The sequence below is a fragment of the Drosophila subpulchrella genome, chromosome 2R (genome assembly GCF_014743375.2).
Source record: "Drosophila subpulchrella strain 33 F10 #4 breed RU33 chromosome 2R, RU_Dsub_v1.1 Primary Assembly, whole genome shotgun sequence".
NCBI lineage: Eukaryota > Metazoa > Arthropoda > Insecta > Diptera > Drosophilidae > Drosophila > Drosophila subpulchrella.
In genome coordinates this window covers 13,099,797-13,119,289 of record NC_050611.1, presented here as the reverse complement: position 1 = coordinate 13,119,289, position 19,493 = coordinate 13,099,797, and positions in this window count along the sequence as shown.

Below are 19,493 nucleotides of genomic sequence, written 5' to 3'. Positions count from 1 at the left end.
CATCGAATCAACAAATAATAGAATCATCGAATCACCGATTCAACGAATCATCGAATCATAAAATCATCGAATCAACAAATCATAGAATCATCGAATCACCGATTCAACGAATCATCAAATCATAAAATCATCGAATCAACAAATCATAGAATCATCGAATCACCGATTCAACGAATCATCAAATCATAAAATCATCGAATCAACAAATCATAGAATCATCGAATCACCGATTCAACGAATCATCAAATCATTAAATCCATTAAACCACCAAATCAGAGAATCATCGAATCATCGAATCAACAAATCATAGAATCATCGAATCACCGATTCAACGAATCATCAAATCATAAAATCATCGAATCAACAAATCATAGAATCATCGAATCACCGATTCAACGAATCATCAAATCATAAAAATTTCGAATCAACAAATCATAGAACCATCGAATCACCGATTCAATGAATCATCGAATCATAAAATCATCGAATCAACAAATCATAGAATCATCGAATCACCGATTCAACGAATCATCAAATCATAAAATCATCGAATCAACAAATCATAGAATCATCGAATCACCGATTCAACGAATCATCAAATCATAAAATCATCGAATCAACAAATCATAGAATCATCGAATCACCGATTGAACGAATCATAAAATCTTTGAATCACCAAATCATATCATCAAATCATAGTGTCATCGAATCATAGAATCACCAAAATGAAATCGTAGAATCATCTAAATTTTTCTCATTCGTCAAGCTGCAATATAATATTCCTGAATAGTCAAAAAGCTGTACGATTTTGATGAAGTGTGCCGAATGTGAAAAATTTAGAAAGAGTATTCATTTAGTGGATCGTATAATACATTTTTTTCGCAAAAGTCAATATCAGAACTTTTTCATATTAAAGGTGCGATCGTCACAAGGTTTTTACCCGTTAAGAGGTCTTATTGTTTGACATTATTTTTTTCCATAACCTTTTCGGTACCCAAAATGCAAATGTTTTGTGTTTTTAAGAGTTCAGCTTATGAAAATATTAAAGCTTCTTTTAAAGGAAGCATTGCCTTATATAATTATTGTTGTAAGTACTGTTATGCAAAACGTACAAGGGTAGACACCTTTCTGATGGCCAAGAAGCTGGGTGCCTCACACACTCCATCGACAGCTGACTGAGCTGATCCGATCCGACCAATCCTCGTCTTTAACCCATGCTGACCACAAGCTTTTGAGCCTGGCCATTGGCTTGAGTTTACCGTTCCGTTTGGACCATGCTTCGTTGGCTGTGACAGGCCATAATCATACAAATTAAACGGGCAGAAAACGGAACAATCTGCATTTTGAAAGCGCATCAAAAACTCACCGCAACTGTCGGATTGTCGGAGGTGCCTCAAAGGCGGTCTTTTACGAGCGGTTGTTCTTCATTTCCCCCATCCAATTTATGCCCTAAAATCAATCAGGCAACAGCATAAATCATTTCTTTTGTTACTTGTGCTAAATTTGAATTGCTGACAGATTGGCAGGCATTAAGAGACCCTTTTTTTTACGGAGGTGCGAATCTGTTTTACCAAGAAATCTTTCGGAAGCATAAACATAACATTTTGTTGTGGGAACCGCCGGTAACCTGAGGTGTTAATATCTTAGCTGATTTTAATCCCCGGCAATCAGCGCTCGAAACGCTTGACAAAAGATGTGCTTACCGCTTGCCTTTCCTTCAGCCTTAAATACTGTTCGGCAGTATTGACAGTTGGAAACTCGAAACGCTTTAAAAACCACTGATTTATGTAATTATTCGCAGCGACAAGAATTTCGTGCGCAACCCAGCAGCGAACGAAATAAAAAAGAACCCAAAAGTGGAAGGGGACAACTGCAGCGGAGGACCACGACTGGAGATTGGGTCCGCAGCTCCATCCACATTATCAAAACATCATGGAAGATGACCAAATTAACTGGGCTCCAGCCGAAGACGACAGACTGCAAGTCCACACTGAGAGGAAATCAAATGGAACTACTTAAATTAAGGATCGTATTCCCCATCAAAATAATTTAAATAGTTTGGTATACATATACATATGTAAATGGTAGAGTTTTATTTTCACAATGACATTTTAATTCGATTTTAGATTTATAAACATTTTCCAAAAAAATATAAAATATTTTTATGTTATTTAATAATTTAGTGAGTTAAGAATCTTAAAATTAACAAAAATTTGCAGAAGCGTTAAATATATTTGATGCAAAAAGGATACTTTTATTTTCCAATTTGCTAAAATCTCTTGGTACTAAAAAACGATTTTCCAAAACGAGATAGAATGTTTTTATTTTATTTTTCGTTTAAGTGAGTAGGGATTTTTAAAATTTAAAAATTAAACTGTAAGCCATTTTAACGTTCAGGGTTCGGGAATACCGTCTTGACTAGGAAACTTTTATTTTTCAATTTTTTAAAGTTACTTGGTATTATAGATCGCTTTTCCAAAATAAGGTCCAATATTTTTATATTATTTTCCGTTTTTGTGAGTTGAGAATTTTAAAACTTAAACATTTTTGTGGCAGCTTTAAATATATCTGATGCGTAAAATTTTGAAATCATCTGTTATTATCGATCTATTAATTTTTATTAAGAAATATTTTAGGCTTATTTGATTGTCAATTTAAGTATATTGTTGTTTTCGATTTATTCAATATATTTAACAACTTTTTCCCTGTGCAGAGGATTTTTCGATCCCAACTCCACTGCAATGGCGACTACTTAGCGGGGCTACCTGGTCAGAGCCCCGTCCCTTCAACCCTCCCCCCTCTCTGTCTGCTGCTAAAGGGCAATAAAATTGACTCCATCGAAATTAAGAACGAACCAAACAAAATTGTATTGAAAAGTCTTTGTGGAACTGCAGTCGGGGTTGGGGGCAGAGCAGCCAACTAATTTAGTGCCCTGCACCGAAACGAGTTTATCGCCGCTGCATCCCCATCCGCATCCCACCATTCCACTCCATTCCAGATATACCCATATCCCATATACATATGCATAAATACATATGGAAGCAGTCGCGGTTGTGGGTTCGTTGCCCAAAATGGAGATTTCGGAGCTCGCGTCCAGTCGTGGGTCTCATTTCTGATTTTGGCGGCCTCTTGATTGGGACATTAATTAAGACACAAATTGCTATACCAAAATGTGCGGCCCATGGAACCACGATATAACCCGTGCATACCAAAATAAGTACACCAGATATACCCCATGCATATTTATGCTGGCCTGGAAATTAATGACAGCTCAATGGGGGCATTGGTTTTAAAATGGATTCTGTGATAGCAATAATTCCAGCGGTGAAAACAGGAAAATTTTGGGAGAGGTAATATTTTAATTAAGCCATGACTATTCGTTTTTGGATAAGAACATATAAATATATTAAAGAGTTTTTTAAATTATATTCAAATTGGTTCTTCTCTAAAAACACATTGAAATGCTTATAAATTACAATTTTATTTAGATATACCATGATAAGATGTATCATTTTCTTTTACGTATTGCGTAAAAATTTGTTGTATCTTGTGATATTTTAGTTGATAGAATTGTTTCTAAATTATAAAAAAAATATACTGGTTATGGGAAAAAGTTTCCAAGATTTATTTTTGAAAAATGGTAAGATATTATAACGTAGGTACTTAAGTATTTTCCTAATATGTACCTGAATGTTGATAATATTAGGCAAATTGTACTTATATGTTGTTTCTGTATTCCACAGTCTGAAAATTTCCCCAACAACCTCCGATCATGCAGAAATGTCTCCTATATGTTGTATGTATATGCACATTTGGAGGGAGGGGCCAACCGAAGGCCAGGGATCGATGGCTACTGACGATGCTGATGATGCCATCTGTGCCGGGCAGCCTGACATGGCAGTTGCTTGTCCCTCGTCCGCGTCCTCCTGCCCATCCTCCACTCGGCTCCCCACTCTATTATCGCTCCGTACCGATCGTCTTCGTATTTTTCTTGGACTTGCAACTGAAGCTGGACTTGGACTTGGACTTGGACTTGGACAACATCATATTGGTGACACATGAACACGATTGCGGGCTTCCAGGCAGGAGTCAGTCTATAAAGTTGGCAAGCGGTTGCTGCTGCTGTTGCTGCCGTGCCATGGATGTTGCTGGTGTGCAGTGGCTGTTGCTGCCGTGCTGTTGCTGGTTTGTCTGGCTGTACAACGTGCAACATTTGCATTTTTTTAATTTGCTACAACTGCAACGTGCTGCGAGTGCAACTCCATCTGCGATTCCATCTCTCTTTCCATCTCCATGTTGGCGTGCGCTCGGCTGGGCTGAGTTGAGTAAGGTCCGTGCCATTTACGGACCTCCTTTATCGGGAAATGAAAACATCAGGGCCCAGCCCCGGAGGCGTTTTTTGCGGCCCGAAAAGGAGACACAGCCGGCAGATGGCCGGGGGTCAGGTCGCCTTAAAGCTTGCACAGAAAAAAATAGGATCAGAGATCAGGAGGTCCCGTGATCTTGATCGGGGATTTAATTTGCAAAATGATTACGATCCGTGGATGATATAATAAAAGACTTTCTCAAAATATAAGACCAAAGTACACTTTCATAAGTTTGAAATGGGGTTCAGCTCTAAAGAGATCCAACCATTGGAATCCATATAACATCATTTTAATATCCGGGGTTATTGTTTTGTATTAGGTTCCGCCACTTATATATACAAGGGTGGTCAAAAGTATTTTCACAAAAAAAAAGTTAAATATATTCATAATTTGAACTTACATCTTGTTAACTTTGGCATCAATGGAAAGGTAATTTAAATGCCGTTTGAATGATACAATACATTTCTTAACACATTCAGTACTTATTGAAAAGGACGAATTTGTGTGAAAATGTCCTTTTTGAACTTTTTTCCTCGACTTGAAAACTTAAATTTTTTGATGCAAAAAGTTTCTTCAAACAAAAATATTAGTACCTGCTAAAAGGATTTTTCAAAAATCATTTTGCTTATATTTTTTATGATTTTTTGAAAATGCTTAGAAACATGCATTTTAGGCATATTTTTCTCTTTTTCATACAAATTTTTTCCGACAGTGTCACCTTTAAAAAATCATAAAAAATATAAGCAAAATGATTTTTGAAAAATCCTTTTAGCAGGTACTATTATTTTTGTTTGAAGAAACTTTTTGCATCAAAAAATTTAAGTTTTCAAGTCGAGGAAAAAAGTTCAAAAAGGACATTTTCACACAAATTCGTCCTTTTCAATAAGTACTGAATGTGTTAAGAAATGTATTGTATCATTCAAACGGCATTTAAATTACCTTTCCATTGATGCCAAAGTTAACAAGATGTAAGCTCAAATTATGAATATATTTAACTTTTTTTTTGTGAAAATACTTTTGACCACCCTTGTATATGGTTATTAATATAAAGTTATATATGGATCGGTTGGAATGGAAATCTATTATAATCGGCATGCTGAAATATTTTGCCTTTCCAACTGTTTTTACTTTATTTAATTTTTACATTTATACCATCATTTGTATATGTTTATAGTTATCATTTCTTAAATATAAAATATTTGCTTGTCTGTCTAAATATTTAAAAGATAATTTTAAACAAATTCGACAATTATATTTACTCATTATATCAGGTACAATTAGAAAATTAGAAAAGTATATAACCCAAATTAATGGAAATAACTAACCTTTAACTTAGGAAAGGCAGACAAAACAGCTTCACTTAAAAACTTATTAAGTTGGGAACTATTTTGGCTGCGGAGCAAGAGCGCATTTAACATAATTTCATACAATTTTTCAGTGTGTCCCAGAGAAGGCCACAAATTGCCGAGGGAAACGCTGGCTTTAATGGCCCGGCTAATCATGATTTCCGTTCGCACTATTTAAGCCGCTCACAAATCATGATGCGCTCGGTGTCAGATCTTCAATCTCGAATCTCGGATCTGGAATCTCCAATCCGAGAAATGAGCCAACAGCTTGGGCGTTGGCGGCTCCACGCGTTTCATGTGTAATTGTCTTCGTAATTCTAGAGAAATTGCAGCCGCCGACTTGGCCACTTGATTTATGCGTAGGGGAAAAGGAAATGGCAAGCTGGCGAGTTGGAGGAAAAAAAAAATAGTTTTTAATTAAAAATATTTTATGCTCGATTTCTGACGAAGCTGCATTAGTCTCTCTCTCCATCCCCAACGCTCTGGCCTCGTCCGCCATATTGTCGGCCATTAAAACAATTCTACACATTTTCCACAGCCCATCCACTTGGCCCGGCCAAGACCAAGGCGAAGACCAAGCAGAACCAAGACCACGTCCAATCCAGTTGGCCGACACCCATTAGTGCTCAACATGGAAGCTTCGGCGCTCATTCGATTTTAATTGCCACCTTTTGCCGGGGCCCTTTTCGTGGGATTTTTCGGTTTCAGTTTTGGTTTGGATTTTTCGTTTTTCGCTCCTCGCATTTGGTCATTAGCGCTGGCCCTGCGTGTAAAATGGCAGCTCATTGCGGTTGTCCACTAAAAACCACTTCAATGCACTCAGAAAAAATGTGAAAATAAGACAGGTATACCAAAACACATCCTGAATATAATATAACCTTGTAGAAAGCCACATATCATTTATAAAACCATATATCATATATATTATATCTTCATCACTTTCTATTAAGGGGCGATTTCTTATCTACCTGTTAAATTAACTGTACTGTTTACACGGATTTAATCTGTACGTCAAAAATAAAAAAAAAATTTCCAAAAACTGTTCTTAGGTCCTTTAAAAGATATACACAAAAATAAAATAAGTATTGCTTATTTAAGACACATAAAGGCTTTTAAATACTAAACGGGGGAATTCTTATTATTATTATTGAGTTATAAGAAAGTTAAAAAAATTAATTTTTTAGTACTAAAGGCCTTCCCCGTTTTTTTCCCTGTTGTTCCTACAAAGTTGTCGACATATTCAGGTTGATTCGTTCGGTTCAGTTCAGTTAAGTTGGTTTCGGTTTGGTTTGGTTAGGTTTGTAACTAATCCGTGAGTGGAGGGATCGGATCTCGTGTTTCTGCCGCCTCACATGTGCAAAGTCATTAAGCAGGGGAATGTGCCCAGCCCTGATAATGATGATATATGGCACATTATATACACCAACTCACGAACGGCTAATGGAAATTGTTTAAACTGCTTACCAGGAATCTCTCAAAATATTTCCTTTGATTACCTTATAGTTATGACTGCAACTTATTGGCTGCCTTTGCCTTGTCTTCGATTATTATATGTGATTTTTCTGTTTCTTATTTGCAGGTGTTCCAGTTGGAGGACAGGAAATGTGGTAATTGCTGCAAATTTCGTAGCTCTTTCGTAATTAGGATTGTTTGTGGTAATGATTTTGGTCATTCGTTTTCTTGGCATGCAACCGTGGGCCAAGAATCAATGAGTAATTGATTCCATTTGGCTGCCGAGTTATTCTTGGTAAATATATGAAATAATTATAGGAAATTGTTGGAGTTCTGCATGTTTCTTTTGTATTGTAGTCCTTGAACTCTAGCATATTTTTCTATAAATATAAAGGTTTTGATTGGGGAATTATGGTGGAATTGAGGGAATTTCTAAATATTTTTATTACTGATATATGGTGTGGTACATGGTATATATAAAGCTTAAATCTATAAGTTTTAAGATTTAAATTACTACATAAAATAAATCTACTCTTAATTATCTAATAGTTGAAACTGAAGTATTTAGTTTACTTTCCCCCTCTGAAATGCATTTAATTTCCATTAACTTCTGCCCCAGATTATTGATATTTATGAACCACAAGATGAATGGAGTTTCCACCCTCAATTCTCCATTTTCAGGCCCTGGGAAATACTTTTGAGGGTTTCTCCTGTGTCATTTATTAACTGGCGATTTCCGGCTGGCACTCAACGAACGCAAAATGCCTGTGAGCCGCCCCACTGAAAATACAGAAATGCCATTGTTCCAACAGCTAACTAAGTAACCTCTAATTAGCTAACCAACTAACTAACTAGCAGCTAACTACAATTAAAAGCAGGCGAACGGCGATAAATAAATATTTGTTTCTCAGCTAGCGGGCATCAAAAGTGTTGAGAGCACGCAATAATCAGGCTGAAATGCCAGATACAGCTACAGATACAGATACAGCTACAGATACAGATACAGATACAGATACGGATACAGATGCAATTAATTAACGCTCGGAGCTGTGCGATTGCAAAATCATCTAACACTAACTAATACCAACACTAGACAATTCTCACTCGGGCTCGCACTCAATTGTTAATTGTAAGTTGTAATTGGCTTTAATGATCTGCGAGAGTTGCGGTTGAATGTTTTCGATTTAGATTTTGATTCGCTGCAATTTGAGTGACGCGAACGCATTTTCGCAATTCGCACAATTGTGTTAATTAGCTGTGGACCATGGCGGCTCTGCACTCCCACAAAAGCCTCCGCCCCACCCCCCCTTCGCCGCCCATGAAGAGCCCCCCTGCTGGCCAGAAATAAGATATGGCCGCTAATAGGCTACAACTTTATTGGTCAGCCTCGGTTTTGGCATCGCACTCCGGTTTCACTTCTCCGCAGCCTGCGTTCAATTAAGTTTTAATGACGATGCCAACTCCAATTGCGTCGTGTGGGTTTAATTAACTTAATGAACCTGGCTCACTCACACTCAACCACCGTCGCAGTTATGGCTTCTCTATATAGAAACTCCATTTGTACACGGAAAACAAGGCGGATTGGTAGCAATATATAACATCCAATAGAGATACTTACGTAAATCATGGTCCTTTCATAATTAAAAGCTAAATTTATTTCCATAATTATATGTTAACCCACCGAAATTAATTCTACATAAAATTAAACATAAGTATTCAATACCTAGGCCAAAGTATCCCGGCTGAAACTTTTTAATTTATACATTTTTGGTAGAGTTCAAAAACAATATTCCCTTGGAAAACCAGAAGTATCTCACTATAAATGAGATACATTTATTTCTCTTTGTATCCGAAACTGATGGAAACGACGCTTTGGATTATAGGTTTTGGTAGTGTTCAAAAAAAATATTCCCTTGGAAATCCAGAAGCATCTCACTATATAAGATACATTTATTTCTCTGTGTATCTGAAACTGATGGATACGCCGCTTGAGACAATTAAGAGCTGCCATTTCTGCGTTAACTGATTGGCAACGACTTTGGCCTTGGTAATTGCCATCGGTCGACAATTTACACTCTGATTTCGATCAATTATTGTTTTCCGCTGCCCCATCCAACCAGCCAGCCAACCATCTATCCATCCACAGATCCATCGGCGCTTCCTTATAAAGAGTGCTCCATGTGCGGGTTCATTAACAAATATTAGTCTCAATATTGTTTTATCATTTTCAATTTATGAAGACTTTTTTCTCGACATTGGCAAGCATTCTTCGGATGAAAAATGCGGGTAGCCGGTTTTCTAGTGGATATAATTATTGTATTATGAGAAATGCTAGTAATTGGAGCATTAGTTGTGGGAGGAGTCGGACACTGACCTTTGGAAATTAAAATATTTGTAAATGGCTGTCCATTATTAGTAAGGTTTTAAACTTTTCAAAATTGTACCATCTTTGCAGGCAGTGGAAAACTAAGAGCTTTGAGGGTATAACTTTTTTAACAGTTCCCAGAATATTTTGATGATTTCATATTATTCCGGAAGTCTCATCCAGGTGTATTTAGTTGTTTATTTTTTCCAGTTCCAGTTCCCAGACCTTCCAAAAAAGTTCCCTCGCTGATATTCTGCGTGGGTTTTTAACCGAAGACCCTGCATAATTTCAACCTTGCCTGAATCGCAGGGCTCCCATCGTCTAATTGAGTATTTCTAACCATTTTTGGCGTATCCAATTATATTTCGCATATGATCCCCTCGTTGCGCCGGAGGAGGGATCCTACGAGTGTGCTCAAAAGTAAGTTATTTCCTGGCGCTGGCCGAGGATACCGAGCTGAGCTGGCCAAGGTGAGGTGCTGGCTCTGTGCGCCATTTGCGGAATCGGACTCGGAATCGCAGTGCTCGCGGTCAGAACGTGAGACACGGGCAACGTGAATGGGCGGAGAATCGTCGGAGAATTGGCGAGTGGAGAGTGGAGTCGCGATCCAGCCCCGAAGATGGTGCGAGTACACTTAGCAAAACTATGTTTTTCATTATTTATAATATGATAAAATGGAGTTCAATGAAATGTATTGTAAAAGAAAACTGTATTTACGTTTTTAGATTTTTTTCTAAAGGTTATTAACATTATGTTTATACTTATTTACGGAATTCAATTAAATTTATTGTAAATGAAAACTTTATTTACGTTTTAAGATTTTTTTTCTAAATGTTTTTAACGTAATGCTTATATTGTTTTAGAACTGTTTATAGATTTATCAGGATAACATTTGTACAATTTATTATCAATAAAAGTCCTAAAGGTATGTTGCAAAATATTTGTACACGACCATTAATAATAAACCTGTGATTGGGCATACTTTATTTTGATCTGAAACGCAGATTTAACCTGAATTTGATTCCACATAGCAAGGATAAAACACTCTTTATGATAGTTCAAGTTTTGTAACTAAGGGTATGTTAAATATTTTTTAAAATGTATCCCTAAAATTGTAATATTCTAAAAATCCCTCAACAGTTTATCTTTTTACATTGTATTTAATGTGTAAAATGAGTATAACCTTTAGTTACAACCTTTAGTTAGCGGAGAATTAAAAATGTATCTTCTACAATGTTTTACCTAGTTTATTAAAACAAGAGTACCTTATTTTGTTGCTGTGGATGAGTAGAAGAACCATCTGGCGGTGGAAGAGCAAGAGCCAGCCGATGGGCACGAAGGATGCTTTAAATGGAATGGCTAACTCTTCTTCTTTGGGCCTAAGTAAGTTATAAATAATAACTGGCATGTTGTAAATCAAAATTATCAGTTTGCGTTTGGCTTGCCCTTCTGCGAGTGGCTTTCTGCCGCTCTCCTGGCCTTCCTGGCCAAAATGGCCAATGCAGACAAGCAAATTATGGCCATGGTCCGTAGTCGCAGTCCCAGTCGAATGGCTGACTGTCCATTGTGATTACACGTCTGGTTGGTCCGATCGCTCTGGACGCGACTGTAATTATAAGGAGGGGAAGACTGGGGATGAAATTGCCAGGGGGCTGGTCCAGCGTTTAACTGCATAATGTTTACCCTGCCAGTTGGTATCCAGGTGCCCATAGAGCTGGCTTAAATATATTCCAGCTGGGCTGGCCTATGAGCTCATCCCGTGATCCGTGAGTCAGAAATTGAGAAAATGTCACCCCTCCTTGGGGCAGCTATGCCATGTTCACTGGCAATTGAGCCATGTTCGATTAATCTCTTTGATTTATGCTCACGTGAGCCGCCGTGCCGGCAAAAACCGAACATTAACAAATGTCGCCTGTCTGCGCCCTGTTTTCTGGAACCCCCCCCCACCCGCAGCCATATTTGCCCACCGAGCCATGTGTTATGCGACTTTAATTGGCGTTTATTGTGAGGGACGAGACGCCTTACTGTGAGCGACCAAAGTCGATTCGGGCCAAAACGGTCCAAGCCGGGCCCCTGAGTCAGGCTAAAAGGAGCGCGAGCTGGCTGGGATCGGGAGCTGGAGCCGGAGTCTACAGCAGCACACTCAGGAAAAATACACCTTCACAGAGAAAATTCTGACGTTCTCATCTGAGTTGAAAATAAATGTTCTTAAAAATAGAACGACATTTTTAAGTTGAAAATGTTTTTATTTTGCTCGAATCAAGTTGAATTGGCGGTATTTAAGTACATTGTATGTACAAATAAACTATTAGTTCAGTCCTTAGTGTATACTTATCAAAAAGTGGTTAAATAAACTCAATTTAACTTTTCTACCAAAATGTAAGAACGAATGTTTTCAATTCAAGAACAATGTTCTTAGATAGTTTTCTCTGTGCTCTAAAGGGGGTTCGTAAAGAGGGTTTAAAGGTTGGTCCTTTAATCAGAGATGCTTTAAATCTATTTACGGCTTGAATTATAGAATAATAGTAGAGCTGGTAGATTTTTGAATCTTCTTTGAAAATGGAAAAGACTTTTCTCTTCATCTATCCACAGGGTCCCTATGAAAAAATGTGCTGAATATTCTGATCACTGTTAGGAAGCGTCCTACAATAATATAATACAAGGGTGGTCAAAAGTATTTTCACAAAAAAAAGTTAAATATACTCATAATTTGAACTTACATCTTGTTAGCTTTGGCATCAATGGAAAGGTAATTTAAATGCCGTTTGAATGATACAATACATTTCTTAACCCATTCAGTACTTATTGAAAAGGACGAATTTGTGTGAAAATGTCCTTTTTGAACTTTTTTCCTCGACTTGAAAACTTAAATTTTTTGATGCAAAAAGTTTCTTCAAACAATAATAATAGTAACTGCAAAAAGAATTTTTCAAAAATCATTTTGCTTATATTTTTTATGATTTTTTAAAGGTGTCAATGTCGGAAAAAATTTGTATGAAAAAGAGAAAAATATGGATAAAATGCATGTTTCTAAGCATTTTCAAAAAATCTTAAAAAATATAAGCAAAATGATTTTTGAAAAATTCTAAGCTAACAAGATGTAAGTTCAAATTATGAGTATATTTAACTTTTTTTTTGTGAAAATACTTTTGACCACCCTTGTATATACATTAACTAATCAAACCAAAAAAATTATCATTGTAAGCTTATTATTAAATCAAGCTTTAAAAATTATTTGAAAAATTAAATCAACCTTCTTCATAAAAATTATTTACATTTTTAAAATATTTACAGGCGATTGAAAAACAAAAGATTACTCATAAGTAAATTTAAAAATAAAATATTTCTTATAAGTAAATAATATTTTAAACTAACAAATCATGAAATAAACAAACAGTGTTACTTTTTTAAGAAGTAAATACATACTTTAATCTATTCTTCTGGATAAAATATTAAAATCAACATTCCTAAAAGTGCTTACAATAATAGGATTCTAAACGAAGTTGAGATGGTAAGTCTAAAAAATCTAATCATAATAAATCTTGAGTTTTGGTAAAAATTTCATAGAATTTTTTTTAGGTCCCTACTTTTCAGTGCAGTTTCTAGGATGGAACCCCTCTGCTCTCCTTGGACAAATGTTAGCGGCATTTGAGCCGACTTCTTGGTCCCCGCCATTTGTTGTTGCCGTGGAATTATGAAGCCATAAATATGAAATTCAGCACATTTATTAGCGTTGTCAAATGTCGTGGCCCAAAGTTGTCGTTGTTGTAGTTGTTGCCGTGGTTGTTAGTGTTGTCAGTGTGCGACTGCAGTGCTTCGCTTTGGCTAATGGCTAATGGCCTTAGCTTTGGATTTGGATTTGGCCATAGAGTTCGCTTTTGGCCAATAGTCGGGCTTGTTTTTCGGCTTGTTTAAACAGCGTTTGGGTTCCTCCGCATCGCGCATATAGTTTTATTTTCGTTTTCGTTCCGTTGACACCAAATTTATTGCCAGTAATTTGTGCTGAGCTGTGAAAAATCTGTTGTTGCCAAAAGTAACAGGGGGGTTACCGAGTTACAGATTGGGCAGATTACCCACCGAACTTCTAGTATATATATACTGCAGCTAATCAGGGTTTCGGTGCAATGGCTGAAACCAATTTGTTGATTTTCCACTTACCCAAAAGGTTAATAAGTTGAAATTCCCGAAGAAAACGAAAACAAGAGAAACTCAAGCGCTGATCGAAGCTTGTTATTAAGAAATGAAATTTTGTTGCTTTATTAGGTTTTTCATAATCATGGTCTCCTCGGCACACTATGTGGACCCCTCCACTTGATTGCAATTTCAACTTTAACTTTGCTGCTTAAACATTTTTTATGGCGAGTGAGTTACGCCCCCTTTGGCTGGGGTGTAATATTTTTGATTGCCTTCGGACACGAGATGCCTTTAGAAAATTGCTTAAGTGAAAAAATGATGGAGTCGCCGGTTCGGCGTGGTGGCCAGAAAATTGATTGGAAAAACATGCAAGACCTGCTGGGATTAAGCCCTATTATTCGGCTCTTCGAATGTGCCATTAGAGGGTTTTCTTAACTCTCTAGGAGTTAATGGGTTTATGGGTAGCAGTGTTGTTTGTTTGTCCTTTTTCGGGACAGATCTTTCTTTTTAGGTTTTTTAAGATTAATACAATTTAGATAACCTCTGTCTGGAAATATGTTTTTTTTAATATTTGATTAAACATCCTAAATACATATCATACACTAATAAAATTGTAGTCAGTCTAAAGATTTCATGTTGAATTAAAATATCTTTTATAAGTTTTAAATATGGAACTATTCAATTTAACAATTATTGTCAATTTTAATATTATAAACTTTTATTTAAAAATGAAAAAAAATTTAAAATGACATAAGATATTAAAAGTACTTAATAATGACTAACTAGCTAATATATTTTACCTTGATTTAAAAATTTGATTATGTGTTCTGTTTTTGTATTTACTTCAAATACTATCTTGAAAGCTGGTCCTATTGTATTGTTTTAATTCTTTTATTTTTTATCGTAGAAAAATGTTACAGAAATACTTCTTAATAGGTTATAAAATGTGATCTTTAAATATAAGCCCTCCAAGAGCTTTAAGCCTAAAAAAGAAGCCAAGAAAGGATGTCCTCTTCCAGGAATCGAATCTTCTCACGCTGCTTGGGTGGCGATCTTCGGGAGCGGCGGCTTCTCAGATCTTGGCCTGGCCCATAAATAAGGCTCGCAGGATAGTTGACAAAGGGATGAAACCAGTGCCGGGCAATTTGTGAGTTGACAAAATATCGAAGGCGGCCGAAATCAAAGGACGGCAGGAATTGACCTGCTTTCCGTATCGGCATTTGTATCTCGGCCGGCTTGTGTGTAAATATTTGGACAGATATCCTGGCCGAAAAAGGACCTTTGACTGCTTCCTTTAAACCGATTTGTGTGAGCCGATCATTGTGCAATCGCCGTTGTTGCTGCCGTTCTGACTGCCATTGACTTTTATGGACAATTGGCGCTTTGGGTGGGCTAATCAGGGGACTTGGAAATATGTTGCCACTTGTAAAACGCTCCGCCTCGAAATGGTCAACTGGCAGCAATGTGGCCAAGTTAACAAGTTGTTTGGCATCTTGTCCCGCCGCCGATCGGCCATAATAAAATAATTGTCATCAATTGCCAGTCCGACAATGCCAGCTGACTGTCAATATTGACAGCTCATCAGATAGTTGGCGGCGTACCTATACTCATAGACACATATGTATATATATATGCCATAGTCCGCGGATCGCTTACATGATCATCGCACATGCGCATAATCATTCATAATTACACTGGATATCGGGCCATGTCTGCTTCCTATTCGCGCTTCATAACCCGACACTGATGTCGCCCGATTTGGAATGGGATTCAGTTGTTTAGATTTTCCCCAGTCTGCGAATCTTGGCAGTGGAGCACTGGTGGCTCTAACTGCTCTTAGCCACTGGCAGCCGCATGCCGGGCGTGTTTGGGTTAATCGCTGATCTCTCCCCAGCGGAAAACCGCGACCAGAAGTCGGTCACTGCGCAGTTATGATAACAAGACACCCTATATAAGGCGGATCCGGCGAGTGCCGCTGGATTTATGAATTAACTCTGGATGAACTAGTTTTTGTATTTACAGTGTGCATTTTTATTGGTTACATAAGAAACTCATTCGTCTTGCAGCTCTTAATATGAATTTAAATTTAAAATATTTTCTCACTGTAAAGATCTTTTGTTTATATTCAAATTACGCTAGGTAGTGCATAAAAATATGTTGCTTTAGGAAACACTCCCAGAAATGATTGAATGTATCTTGTATTTCAAACTTACATCCTATAATTAATAAAAATATTAAATTAGTGAGTTTAAGTGGGTTGAAATGATAGAATGGTTATGCTTTTTATAGCATTTAATCTCGAGGTTACAAAAAATTCCAATGTGTATTGATCTAATTTTAAAAAGGTTCTTATATTGTTCTCAAAAAAAAATAAAAGTGATCTTATAGTTTAGTTTGTATTCCTTAAACTGGTATATTTTGCGAAAATACATAAATATATTCCCCTAGTATTGTCTTTCAATTAAAATTCAATCGAATAAAGCGCCTTACAGTCTTTTTATCCCCTTTTTTTAAGGCCACTTCCTCAAGCAATATGGTTAGGAACCGCAGCTCAACATCCAGTTATCCTTCAACATCCGGTCGCATCCTTCACTTCGGGGGATGAAACAACCCTTGGCCACTTATGGCCTCCAGCTATCTCGCTCTTCGCCAACGTCTTTCTCGCTCCCTCTGCCGTGCACCCCTACTGCCGTCTAAACGTTTCTAATTTGCTGATGGCTCACAAGGGAGTGTTCGTCCTGGGCTCGTCCATCTCCATCTCCATCTCCATCTCCATCTACCCACCTCCATTTCCATCCTCATCTCCACATCCTTCGCCCCTCTTTCCGACGATGGCGTAATGCGGCATTTTCCATTTTCCACCCCTCGTCTTGGGTTTTCCTGCTTTCACTTCCTTCTGCTTTTGCGGCTGTTGTGCTGATGGAATAATAAAACCGCGCGTGTTTTTACTACAAATTGACGCTGCTAAAGATCAAATGGCAAATGCTTGGCCCCCATTTCCTTCCCTTTTTGTGCACCAAGAATAAAATGTATTTCTTTCTACATCGGTATTAAGGGATAAAGTATCTTAAAAAAATTTTAAATATCATCTATTGAAATTTAATTTACGCACTTCTGTTGGTATTATTCTTAGTTTCGAATGAATTGAGAGTAGTCATTGAAACAGCGAACAAAAATAATCGTAAGCCAACTACGATATTTTTATAAATAGTTCTGAATTTGTATATACAGTTTTTTTTTTGATTATTTACTTTTGCTAGATTGGTTAATAGTTTTTTGATATTTAAAAGTTGTAGTAGTAGTCTTTTAACATAAAAACTTACAAATAATGATTATATTTGGTTTCTAGTCAAAAAAATAAAGAAATTTACTTGGGTTCTTTCATGGAAATAACATTTTATAAAAAAAATTCGTATAAATTCAGTAACTATCACTGTTTCTAATTTTTAATAAAATAATAAAATTATTAATCGTATATCATTGTTCCTCTCCATTAATAGTTCCTATTTTTGTTTAAATTGTAATAATAATTTAAATGTTCTCGTAATTTCAGTGATATAATAATTACATCACCCTTAATTTCAATAAATAAATACATTTATTAGGCTTATTTTAGCATCCAAGAAAAAAGGGTTTACAAAGGGTTTTTTTGTAAAAATTACAAAATACTTAATTTAAAAACCCAAATTTTGCTCTGTGTGCCTATATTTGTGTGTGAAGCTCCACGTGTAGATTGAATTGAATTGCTCGGGGGATTTTATGGCACGTTGCGGAAATCGTTTTATTATCCTTGTTGGCTGTTGTTCATTTGGGACTGGCTGGCAAAGTGCGTGGGTGGCACCGCAGCGAGGCAATTTATTATCTGACGCCAGCATGTGTAAATAAACTTGGTCATCCCATCCCATCCCGGCCACTCCCCCTGGATTTTCGCCTGGATTTTCCCGACCCCCAGGACAACCGCAACCCAAACAAAAACAACAATTGCGTGGCAGTGTCACGGATTCGCTCGTAACGAGCTAAACAAGATCCTGCGGGGGCGATAAGGCCGTAATCAAATTATGCACAGGACCAAAGGGGATTCGGGTTGATTTTAAGTTAATTAAAAATCATGACAGAACAACGCCCTTCCCGGCAAGGTTGTTGGGTTTACTTTGGGATTTGGCTGGGTGCTTCGGGCCGAGCTTTTGGGATTGGGTGATAAGCGTGTAAGTGCACAGATTGAATTAATTACGCCCCGGTGGGTGGATTGGTTGGTTGGGTGTTCGGTGGTATCTTCCTCCTTTCAGGCAGCTCCAAAAATGGTGGTGACCCTAATCAAGCGTCGTAAAAGTTGGGACGTTTAATTACGGGTCTGGCGCAGGGGCTTCCTCTGTTATTAGGGGTAAAATTAATTACCAGCGAACCAAGTTTCTGTTTTCTCTTTCCCTTTCTCCCTTCCTGCATTAAAATGAGATTTTAATTAATTCAGTTATTAGTCTAAATATATGGTATTGCTCGGTACGTGGATGGAAAGTTTTTTGGTCGGTGTAAAAACTACGTGTATATTAAACAATCATCATTATAATCATCATCATCATCATCATTGCGGGCAGTAATCTATTATATCTATTAGAGGCGGAAAATTATTCTAAAATTTGGTTCATTTTTAGGCACAGTTTAGCATAGATATGATCAAAACATTTGCTTAATTTGGGGGCGAATTAAATTTGTATACTTTTTGAGAGTCATGACGGATGGGTGTTTTTAACGAAATGTTTTTTGGGTAATTTTAGAAACTGTTAGGAAAATGAATAAATTTTGTGGGTACAGGCAATTTAAAATCTTCCAATTTCATTTTTATTTTAAGTATTCATTTAATTACATGTTCCTTTCCTGGAAAAAATAAATTAGTTGCTGTTTCTATTTATATATATTTATTTTTCCTTGTGCTTGATTTCCGTTTTCCTTTACTGAAAACTTTCCAACTGAAAACTGCTTACGTTTTTCCCTTTTTCCACCCGTCAATGACTTCAACAGCTGCCAGGTTTTCCATTCAATTAGGGAGAATGAAAAGCAAATAGGCGTTCTGGGGCGTCAGGAAAACGAAGGCGGAGTTTCCACCGACCACACTATAAAAAGCTCAAAAGGTTAAGTTGAGAATTTAAACTTTTCGAACTGTGGCCAGTGCCACGCCCACTTCCACCCACAGATGGTGAGGTAGTGGCATTAAATCGAATGATAATACAATTTCAAGAACCCCTTGAAGAATTCCAAGTGGCACGCAATATGCATAGCAGACAACTGCGATTAATATTCGCTTTTTGTGCACTAAGAAAAAAGTGATTTTTAAATTCAGTTTTGTAGGTACTTCAGTATCAGAAAATACAATAGAAGTTTTTAATATTGTCATGTACTAGATTTTTAATGTGTTTTAAAGGGGTCATGGCTAATTTATTTTAAAACGATTTGACAATATAATGAAAAAAGAGTGTACACTTTAATAAATGTATTTAGATAAGCTATGGGTATGTCACCACTTTTTCATTTAGGGCCATGTTTAACTGAAAAATTGTCTATTAACTGGGTAATACTTCTTGAGATTACTATTTCTAGTATACCTACATTTTCCTGTGTGGAAATGCGGCACAACTCTTTGGTTATATTTTCATTAGCGACTTTTAATGGCGGGTTGTAGCACCTGGGAATCGAGCAGCCTGCTCGGGAATCGTTAAGTTCTCCCATCGGACTGGCCTTCTAATTATTCGAGCACCTCCCGCTGTTTGTTCTCCGGCTGCATTGGGAGTAATTAAAACAGTCGGAGGACCTCGAACCCAGTCCAAACTTGGCCTA